General features: G+C 37.7%; 1 long non-coding RNA gene across 4 annotated transcripts in view; it reads left to right on the forward strand.

The window, feature by feature from the left end:
* Nucleotides 1-10,033, forward strand: part of LOC121694633 — a 146,736-nt gene that overhangs the window by 22,416 nt on the left and 114,287 nt on the right. The gene's annotated exons all lie outside the window — the stretch shown is intronic.

The following is a 10,033-nucleotide window of genomic DNA, read 5'->3' on the forward strand; positions in this document are numbered from 1 at the left end:
AAGAAATAACTTGGTTTCAATGAACGCTGGTTGTTTTCCAGGTTTGTAATTAAATCAAGAGGACTTGATCCAAATTATCAGTACAAGACTTCACAAGCGGAGTTCTGAAAAGTTTAACCACAGATTGATTGATTCAGAATTTAAGTGTTGGGTGATTAAGCACTCGTGGATTAGTAGCAGCATGCACTAGACTAATACTGGCCCAGACAAAAATGATGTTGAGAGTGAAAAAGACTGATCCATATCCCTTTCCACTGCAGTTTTCATGTTTACATGCCCAGAAGCACATATTGTATTCGACATCTTGTATCAAACAGTATGCTGGGCCAATGCTTTTTTTTCTAGATTAAACATATAAAACCTTTAGTCGTATAGAGCCGTTGTGTACTTGGAACCTATAAATTGGAGTGGTAATACCACTCTAATAGGGTAGTTTTTCTATTTACTTTCTACCCCTTCGGCCATGACCACTAGTCTTTGTTGACCTACTCTGTTCACTCTTCTTTACCCATCTGTATTTGACTGCAGTTGAACTTACCTGTATCCTGAGGTTGATACTTTATTTTGTTTATGCCTTGAGTAACAGTGTAATCTGTGACCTGTGATCCTTTCACCAGACAACAATAAAGACGAGGACAAGTCATGATTTAGAAAATGCATTTTTTCAGGAAAGCTTCCTCTTTGTGCATATAGGACCTGTCACCAAAAGTCTTTCAGTATTTAATTTATGTATATACAGTATAGACATTTCAAAGTCCTGGGAAGCTTTAGCAAAACTAATCTTAGAGTGCAATGTTTGGCCTTTTTGGTAATGTGCACTGTTGATGCGCCACAGCTTTCATTGCATTGAGTATATTGTTTTCCTTAAGATGTGCAGTTTGAACCCATTGAGAATAGAATTGTTTTGCTGAAAGTTCAAATAGGGAAGAATTGCCTAGCGAAGTTCATGATGAAAATTAAATGCTAAGTTAAAGCTTTCAAACCTCTTTTTCGAAATGGCATTGAAGAAAAGACAAAAGTGCCAGTCTTGACATCTTGAATTTCAGTTTATCATTAACTTGAATAATGGCTTGCCTTATACAGCACTTAATAGAACCAAACCATATGCTTTATGTGTAGGCACAGCCATCCTACATCAGTTTGCACCTTCCTTACACTATACTACGCTGTCTTCCCCTGTGAGTGATGGATTAGAACAGCGTAGACTACTGGGGGGATCTCTGATGGTATCACTGCAGCTTAAATCAAGTGGGCTGTGAAGGACTGCCATCTCCCTGGATCTTCCTCCACACATAATTTCTGCTATTTGTCAAGCTAGCTCACCTCTCTTTGTCCTCTTTTTTTGTCATTTAGCATCATACTCAGATACAGTAAGGTTTCATTCATTTTGGTCAATGCTGCATGCACAAAGGCAGCCCAATTTTGTTTTGAATGTTCCCCCTAAGTGGCATTTTGAAAGGAGGCATTGAAAAACAGTGTGGCTGAAGCATATTCAAGCTGTGAGAAACCACACTACACAAAGGATCAATCAGACAGGCAGCAGCAGATTGTTCTCCTGTGTCCTGTTTGATTAAATCATCCTTGTAGATTTCAGTTTGAAAATAATTAATTTAATTTATCATGTGGAATACCATTCCAATGTATATGGATTGTTTATGATCAGTTCATAGAAGATGAAGATGTGATTATCAGAAGAGTCAAGGAATTAGTCAAGATTGTCGTCAATTTCTCTCTAATTTCTCATCTATCTCTTGCAATAGAACATGTTCTTTTTGACTGAATAAAATCAATCAGAATATCCCTTTTTGTACATAGTTACCAGACATGTTCTTTCACCTTGAACTGAGAGCAAGGTTATTCGTCATTGATGCACTGTAGTAAAATTTAATTATTAACATACAAACACACAGGACTGCTATCTGTCAAGTAAAGTGTTATCGATTCTGAGACATAACTCTCAGTATAATTGGCAACCTAAACAATATATAATTTACCTGTTTTTGTGTTGACAGTTTCAAGATTTGAAGGCTTCAGCTTATTTTAAACCAAGATGATTATGAAGTTTCTCATTCCAATTCTCGGTTACTGGTTTCAGTGCCTCACAAGCCTTGTTTAGTTTATGGAAAAATAATGTAAGGAATCTAGAGTAAATACTAACTAATAAAATATGTCTTTGAAACCGCCATTGCTTTCATCCATCTTTCTGTATCAACATCTCGTATAGAAGAAATGAACTCCTAACATTAAAAAGAAAAGTTATGTCTTCAAACAGCTTTAGAGCCACAGAACTGTGCTTCATGCTGCCATTCTAATGGAGAATTTTTGCTTGAAACTTTTAAAAAAAAATCATGAAAGTGAAAAGCTGTTTTGCTTCACAGGCTGCTGCTCTCGTGGGTTTACCGAGACATACGCTTGCTTCTTTTTTTTGTTGGTTGGAATCTTGTGTGGGCTTCCATCATTATAGTTGACATGTGATGCGATGTAAAACAAGCAAATGATTTGCACCACTGTCTTTCTAGTTCGAACAGAATTGGAGATTAAACGGAATTCAACTGCTGGATTTCAGTATACAATTTTATTAATTGTTTGATTACGAGTGTGTGTGTGAGAGAGAGCGACAGAGAGGGAGAGAGGGGGGGGGAGAGAAAGGGACTGTGTGTGTGTGTGTGTGTGTGTGTGTGTTGGTCTCTGTGTTTGTCTGTCCATGTTCATCTTGGCTGGAAAGGGAGGTTACATTTCTATGATCAAAACTACCAACAACAGATGCTATCCCAGGCTTATACATTTGATTTCTCTCCCGTCCTCCCTGAAAGTATGATTATCTCATTATTTATTGACCACATTGTGTCTCTTGCCCTTCTCCTTTTAGTGCTAGAATGATCAAATGAGTTTACTTGTATATTTATTTCATTTGCTCATTATTTTCACACAGGACATTTCTTCAAGTGTAAAATAAATTGGCTGATATGCTGAAGCTTCTCCCATCCACACATGGTCAATATTACACGTCTGTTTGGCGTGCTGCTTCAAAAAGCATACATGTGTGCGTGTGGCCACCTACATGTGTTAAGTCAAATATTTAGTTCTGCACTATATATTCTGTGAAAATTGTAGTCTGACACTGCAAGTACTTTTGATGTCAGTTAGTAGTTGTATGCACATGTTCTTGTAAATCCACCATAACATATTAGTAAAGGGAATATCACAGAGCTATAATACACCACGATTCATACCTACATTTTGACTTTGAGTTCTGTTTATAACACTCACAATGGGGGTGGGGCCACAAAAGCATATCACTGTAAAACTGTTTCCAACCACTGAAAAAACATTAGGTTGATTCAGGTTCTTTAATAAAATTCATGATAAAATGCCAGTCCACATTAGCTAATCGCATAGCTTTTATTAAATTCATTTAAAAGCTATTTCAGCTTTCTTGCCAAGGTTTCATATTAATAAAGGGATGAGTCCTTGAAAGAGGGACTGTAACCTAATTTATTCCTTCATGCATCAGGACTTATCTTTGGCCATTGAAGAGCGAGATATAGTGATAAATTTGAGCATCTCGGGAAGTGAAATTGGGGAAACAGCCTGTTATGAAATACACACGTGAGAGATGTTACATTTAGCCAAGTTCTGTTTGAAGCATGTATCTGAGATCTTGTTCATTTAATGCCATAACTCTATTGTTGACAATTGCTTGATGCAAATTATTTCCTTTGCAATTTCTAAGTGGGAACTGATACAGCATTTGCATTTACTTTTAAGACTTTAAAGATGTGAGTGCAAGTCCTGAAAATACTTTATAGCATGTGTCCTGTGTTAACCAATACATGCAAAGATGAATTTGCTTTTAATATAAGGGAGATTTCCTGGCATTCCACCTATAAATACGGGACTGTTTTAAACATTGCTTATTCTATCCCTCTGCCACCAGCAAAAATAATAGACTACGAAGGTGTGCACAAGCTAGGAATCTACTTGCTCTCATGACAACCAAGCCACTCTCTTATGTAATCATTCAAATGACACTCTTGCAACTTAAAGCAAATAAAACAAAGTTCATCCTTTCTGCTTTAGCATTATGTTCACTGGCAGGGTAGTATAGTGACACAATTTCACTACAGAGATTATAACGTCTAGAGAGAGAATATAAAGTCTAATGGTAATGCTAAAGTTATGAAAGGATGAAAAATGTGTGATATTTACAGGAAAAATGTTAAAACTGGAAGACAGCAGAACAAAAGCTAAATACATGAAAAACCAGGTGAAAATGGGAGGGTTGATAGCTATGTGGTACGTCGTCTTGGTGGCTGAGGGAAATGTTGATCAGAGCCAGAGTGTTGTCTCTGAAATAAAATGAACTGAGATACAGTCGAGTGGGACCAGGCTAATTTTATATTACTACATTGAAGAAGTTTAACTTTCATGGTGGGTTTCAGAGGGACAGGTGAATTGTGTGTCAGGAAGTTAGCTGAGCATTGAAACTAATGAAACTAAATGCCATGTTACACCTTTCCACCAAAAACATTAAACATGTATTATAGGCATAATCTTGCACACAGACAAACAGACAAACACCACTGAAAATATAACCTCCATGGTGGAGGTAACAACTGCTTTTTAAAGTGGCAGTGCACCATTAGTTTGTGTAGGCCTTCAGCATAGAGTATTTACCTCAATGTTAATGAGAACAGAAGACAAAATCTAGGTGGTGATGAATGTTGTTGTTGTTTTTATTGTTGTTTTTAAGATAACTTTTGTATTCTGCTTTCGGTATGCAGAAACCAACATCACAGTTGGCTTTGATAAAAGCTTCCTAACATGCTACTGTTGTCTTTGTTGGTTTGTTTTATATTTTCAACTTGGGAAAATGGAGATGTGAATTAGCCTATTTCTTTTCAAACATTACCAGTAATTATTTGTATCAGGGGAAACTTCTTGTTGTGTTTTTGCCAAACTAAATATTATGCTTTTAGATTGCTGAAATTGTTTGATGAATTATCAATCAATTAATGAAGATTTGCTAATATCATGCTAATAACACTATTTTGCTGACAACATGTAGGCCTAGTCTGTAGTTCAATCCAGTGCATCTTGTTTCTTGTATTCATGAAAATCATTTCTATTTTCTGTTCTATTCTCAAGGTGATTGGACATATGTAGGCCTACCTGCTTTTCTCTATTCTCATCATGGTAATGTAAAATACCATGAATATCTCCCTTTTGTATCTTTCCTTTAACAGTTTTTTGTTCAAGATTCTAAAGGAGAGATTAATCTATCCTCTCTGAGTGCCCACTCATTTCTTCAGTTCTTCGTTTGCATGGCAAAGTTTCCATGGCAACAAGTGCTGGCTTTTGTTATTCGTTGTCCCGATGCCTGAAGTTATGTGTGACTTAAAACAGTCTCAATAGATCACTAGAGCATTGAATAAATGAACTCCAGTATGATTTTCTTAAAATGGAGGTTGCATAGAGGCCTGTGGTGTACTGTTTTTTTTTTTTTTTAATGTACTCTGTGTTGAGATTCGGTGGTAAAGCAAGAAAAAATGCAATGGATGAATCACAGTTGTCCTTGTCCAACTACAGTTTGTCAATTGAAAACTTTCAAGTCAACGATGATGCTTATCGTGCTTGATGATGCTTTTTGCTCAGTATTTGCTATGTTTCTATTAATTTCCTTTAGTACAAAGACTTCGAGCATCTTTCTCTTTCTCTTTCTCTTGGAGCGTCTTTCTCTATTTTAAATTGCTCTTGTTCAACTACAGTTATGGTATGTGCGTAAGTGTTTGTCCATAGACTGAAAATATATTTTTACGAGCAGCATGGTGACATGTTGACAAAAATCACTTTAAGAGTGTGAAAAGGTTGGATAAAATACTAAAAATCCACAATGTAAAGTTGTACGAATATTCTTGCCATAAATAGAGTCTTTAATGTCCTCAGAGGAATGATCATTTCATGCTATGTCATTCTTAGTTGAAAGAAATATTGTCAGGTAATTGCAATTTCATTACATGGTTGCCCCTGTCATGATAAAATATTCTAAAGCAGGTCAAAATGGGCTAAGATGGACTTCACTCAGTTTAGGAAACTTTCATACATCATCCATCAGGCTAGGATTAATCCTTTGCTTAAAGTGGTGGTGCAGGGTTAGGCTGTCTGGTCTGACTCTGTAGTATTGGCAGAGACTTTCTAATGAGGAAACAGCACTCCATAGAAATATACATGTATGGGGTGTTCATAACAGCAATATGGCAGTTGTCTACACTTATCCTGACCCTTCCTGTAATGTAAAGTAACCAACAGTATTTTTGTATTTTTTTAGCGTTATTTTAGTGAAGGGGAGGAGGGGGGATTTATATTGTTCGGGTATTGGCTTCCAACTGTTGCAAGGGGACTGCTCTTGGTAGCCTAAAGCCTCAGTGCATGATCTGCAGCATCTTGAAGCACCAGTAGTTCTAGTGTGCAGAAATAGGCCTGCTTTGGGCTTATTTAAATATCATAATCAATCACTCTGCCATTCACCTCAATTAACATAACTGAATACTGAACATATAACTGAATTTAGGTGTTACAGTAGTGTACAGTACAGTAATTTTAAGAGAGCATAATTCATTGTAAAATAATCAAAATAATTTATGATGACTCCAGGCACTGAATAACCCCTGACAACTCATCTTCGTTCCTCATAATTACATATTTAGGAGTTTTATTTCATGAAAAATATCCCTTCATAACCATACCACCAGTTGATGGATTTCTGATCACAGACCTAAGGAACCAATACCAAGCTATCTGGTACCACCTTTTTGAGACTGTAGTTGGATCTGTGCGGTTCCAAGGTGGAAATATTGAGCCGTGGACTACACTTTTTATATGCTCCTATTTTGCGTAATCTTTGTCCTGGTAGAGGAAAGAGCAAACTAATGTGGAGGATTTTGATACAATGGTCTGTTTCCACATCAGGGGAGAATGTTGGTAGATTCCCCAGTTTAGACAAAAGCAGGATTATAACTTCACAATTACAACTTCATATCATCAATTTCCTGATGACCTCCTAATCTTTGTTTGTATTCAACAGCAGACGTCAATGTCAATACTGTATATATTGTTCCTCCTTTCTCTCCCTTCCTCCTCTTGAAATCGCTGAGTTTGCATTTGCACTGTCAATTCAGACAGAGTGTGACTACTGTCAAGTCAACACAAGTCTCTCGTCGCAAAGGGACAAAACTGATGTGGGAAAAGCCCTCTGCAACTGTATTGCCTCCTTGTATCCTCTGGGGACCTGCTGTCTGTCATCTCCTGCCCCATCTCTTGCTTACCAAACACAAGGGCCTGTGACTGGGGTGCCGGCATCTGTAGCTGATGACAAGTGTGGCTTGGTCATTCCCCCAAGGAGTTTGGGCCTGTCTGCTCTTTGTTTTACGGCTCTTATGCGGCGTGGCTTTCCCTAACTCTGTGGGCCCTCTCCTGCTTTATCTCTATATACTACAAAGGCAAGGCAAAGCAAGGCAATTTTATTTGGGGATTTTGTGCACTATGAAGGCTATTCAATGTGCTTCATACCATCAGACAGAGAAGCTAGCAAATAATGTAAAAAAAGAGAGGCAATTAATAAAATGGAAAAGTTCAGTGCAGCTGAAACAATAAGATCAAGTAAAATGAGATAAAATACAGTAAAATAGAAAAAGGACCACTAAAAGTCATAACAATAAATTAAAAAAAAAAACATATTGAAAAGTTATAAACATAAAGTGCAGACAGGTAAAATTAAATAAAAAAAAGATTAAATAAATAGATGAACATTCTAAGTTTACGAACTGTGAATAGTTTAGTTTTAAGTTGTGATTTAAAAATGGTGGCAGTTGGAGCATATTTAAAGGAGAATTCCGGTGTGATATTGACCTAAAGTGTGTTGAAACATGATACCGAGTGTGAACGTATGTCTCATAGCCCATCTCGGCTTGTCCCCTGCACTCCAAAATCTGGCGCTAGTTAGCCGATGCTACCAACAGCTTTTTCAATGGTGGTGCTTCGGCATTGGGATAGCCATGCAAATAAATCACTGTTTTACACCATTTACGAGGCTCAATGTATCTCCATACTTCATTGGTAGACTTCCGAGGGCCCTGACATTTAAAACGAGACATTGAGAACTTTGAAAAAGCACTGGTACTTTACTTACAAGACGATTTATGCAGACAGTATCTTCACAAAGTTTAGCGTTTGGAGCCATCTTGAATTTAGTCACGATAAGTCCAGCTACGAGTAAGAATTTGGTAGCATCGGCTAACTAGCGCCAGATTTTGGAGTGCAGGGGACAAACCGAGGTGGGCTATGAGACATACGTTCACACTCGGTATCATGTTTCAACACACTTTAGGTCAATATCACACCGGAATTCTCCTTTAATTTCATCATTCCAAAGCAGAACTCTCTTGTAGCTGAATGCTGCTTCTCCATGTTTGGTTCTGACCAGGGATTTACCTCAACAAGTGCTTCTCCTGTGATCTAAGAGGTCTCGGTGGTGCATAGGGTTGTAGTATGTCCAGGACGTGTTTTGGTTCCAAACCATTCAAAGATTTATAGACAAGCAGCATACTATAAAAGTAATTCTGTCATGACTCTGTGCCAGTGCAGGGATTTAAGTATAGGTGTGATATGTTCTGTTCTCTTGGTGTTTGTTAGAACCCTCGCTGCTGTGTTTTGTACCACCTGGAGCTGCTAAATTGCCTTTTTGGGAAGGCCAGTAAACAGGCCATTGAAGTAGTTAATCCTACTGAATAAAAGCATGAATATGTTTTTCTAAATCATGTTGTGTCATAAGACCTCTTAGTTTGGGAATATTTAAGCTGTTTATTGCCTTCATGTGACTCTTAAAAAATCGTGGTGTCATAATTGATAGTGATTAAAACTTCAACAGTGTCCTCTGCTTTGTATTGAGCCCTTTGGTGTCCTGAGGTGTCCTCTTTTCCCCCCAAATATGGTTACTTCAGTGTTGTCCTTGTTAAGATGGAGAATGTTTAGGGACATCCATTCATTGACTTGGTCAATGCAATGGTCAACACATGAGCGTGTACTCGTTGTAGTTACTGCTGTGAGAATTTCTGAAGTCTAATATGGCATGCTTAACTGTTGTACAGCAGTATTGAGGCTGTTGAAGGAATTCATCTTAGCCAGCTGTATTGGTAGTGCACCATCCTTTGTGACTAACAATAATGTGAAGACTTTCAGCATAACAAAGGACATAATTTTGAAATGGTGATTACATAACAAGTACAAGTTGCACAAAGCTGCAAGTACAAGTGATGCATTGAAACCATAACCATTGTACTTAAAACGTTCCATAGATGATTGCCAAAGCATAAAAGAGAATTCTGGTGTGATTTTGACCTAAAGTGTGTTGAAACATACCCTGGAAATCCAGAGTTCTCGCGAGAGCACAATTGAATTGTCTCTGCAAGACACTCTGGCAAAGAGCAATGATGCACGTTACTTTTTCCCCAACATTCCTGGGAACCAGCTAAACATATGAAGACAGCGCTGCAACGTTGGAGGACAGTACATATTGGTCATAGTGTTATCCCATTGCGTCGAAGTACGAAATCATTCAAAGTAAACATGGTCTAGTGTTATCCAATTGCGTGCAATGAGAGTTTTAAATGCATGCTTGTTGCCGCCCCTCAAGTTAGGCCATTACATTGCTCTTTGCCAGACCCTTAATCTTCCTAGATTATCAGGGTCTGGATTTTCCAGGCTAGTTGAAACATGATACCGAGTGTGAACGTATACTCATAGCTCATTTCGGCATCAGATTCCAAAAAAAGATTCGGTGGAAATGCATGGATTCTTACAGTAGCAGCAACTGGAATCCATGCATTTCCACGGAATTATTTTTGGAATCTGATCCCTTATCATACCTGTTCATTTTTACTCGTCGCTCGACTTATCGTGACTAAATTAAAATTCATGGCTGCAAACGCTAAACTCTGTGAAGATACTGTCTGTATAAATCGTCTTGTATGTAAAC

Source organism: Alosa sapidissima, chromosome 20 (genome assembly GCF_018492685.1).
Source record: "Alosa sapidissima isolate fAloSap1 chromosome 20, fAloSap1.pri, whole genome shotgun sequence".
In the NCBI taxonomy this organism is placed as follows: Eukaryota; Metazoa; Chordata; class Actinopteri; order Clupeiformes; family Clupeidae; genus Alosa; species Alosa sapidissima.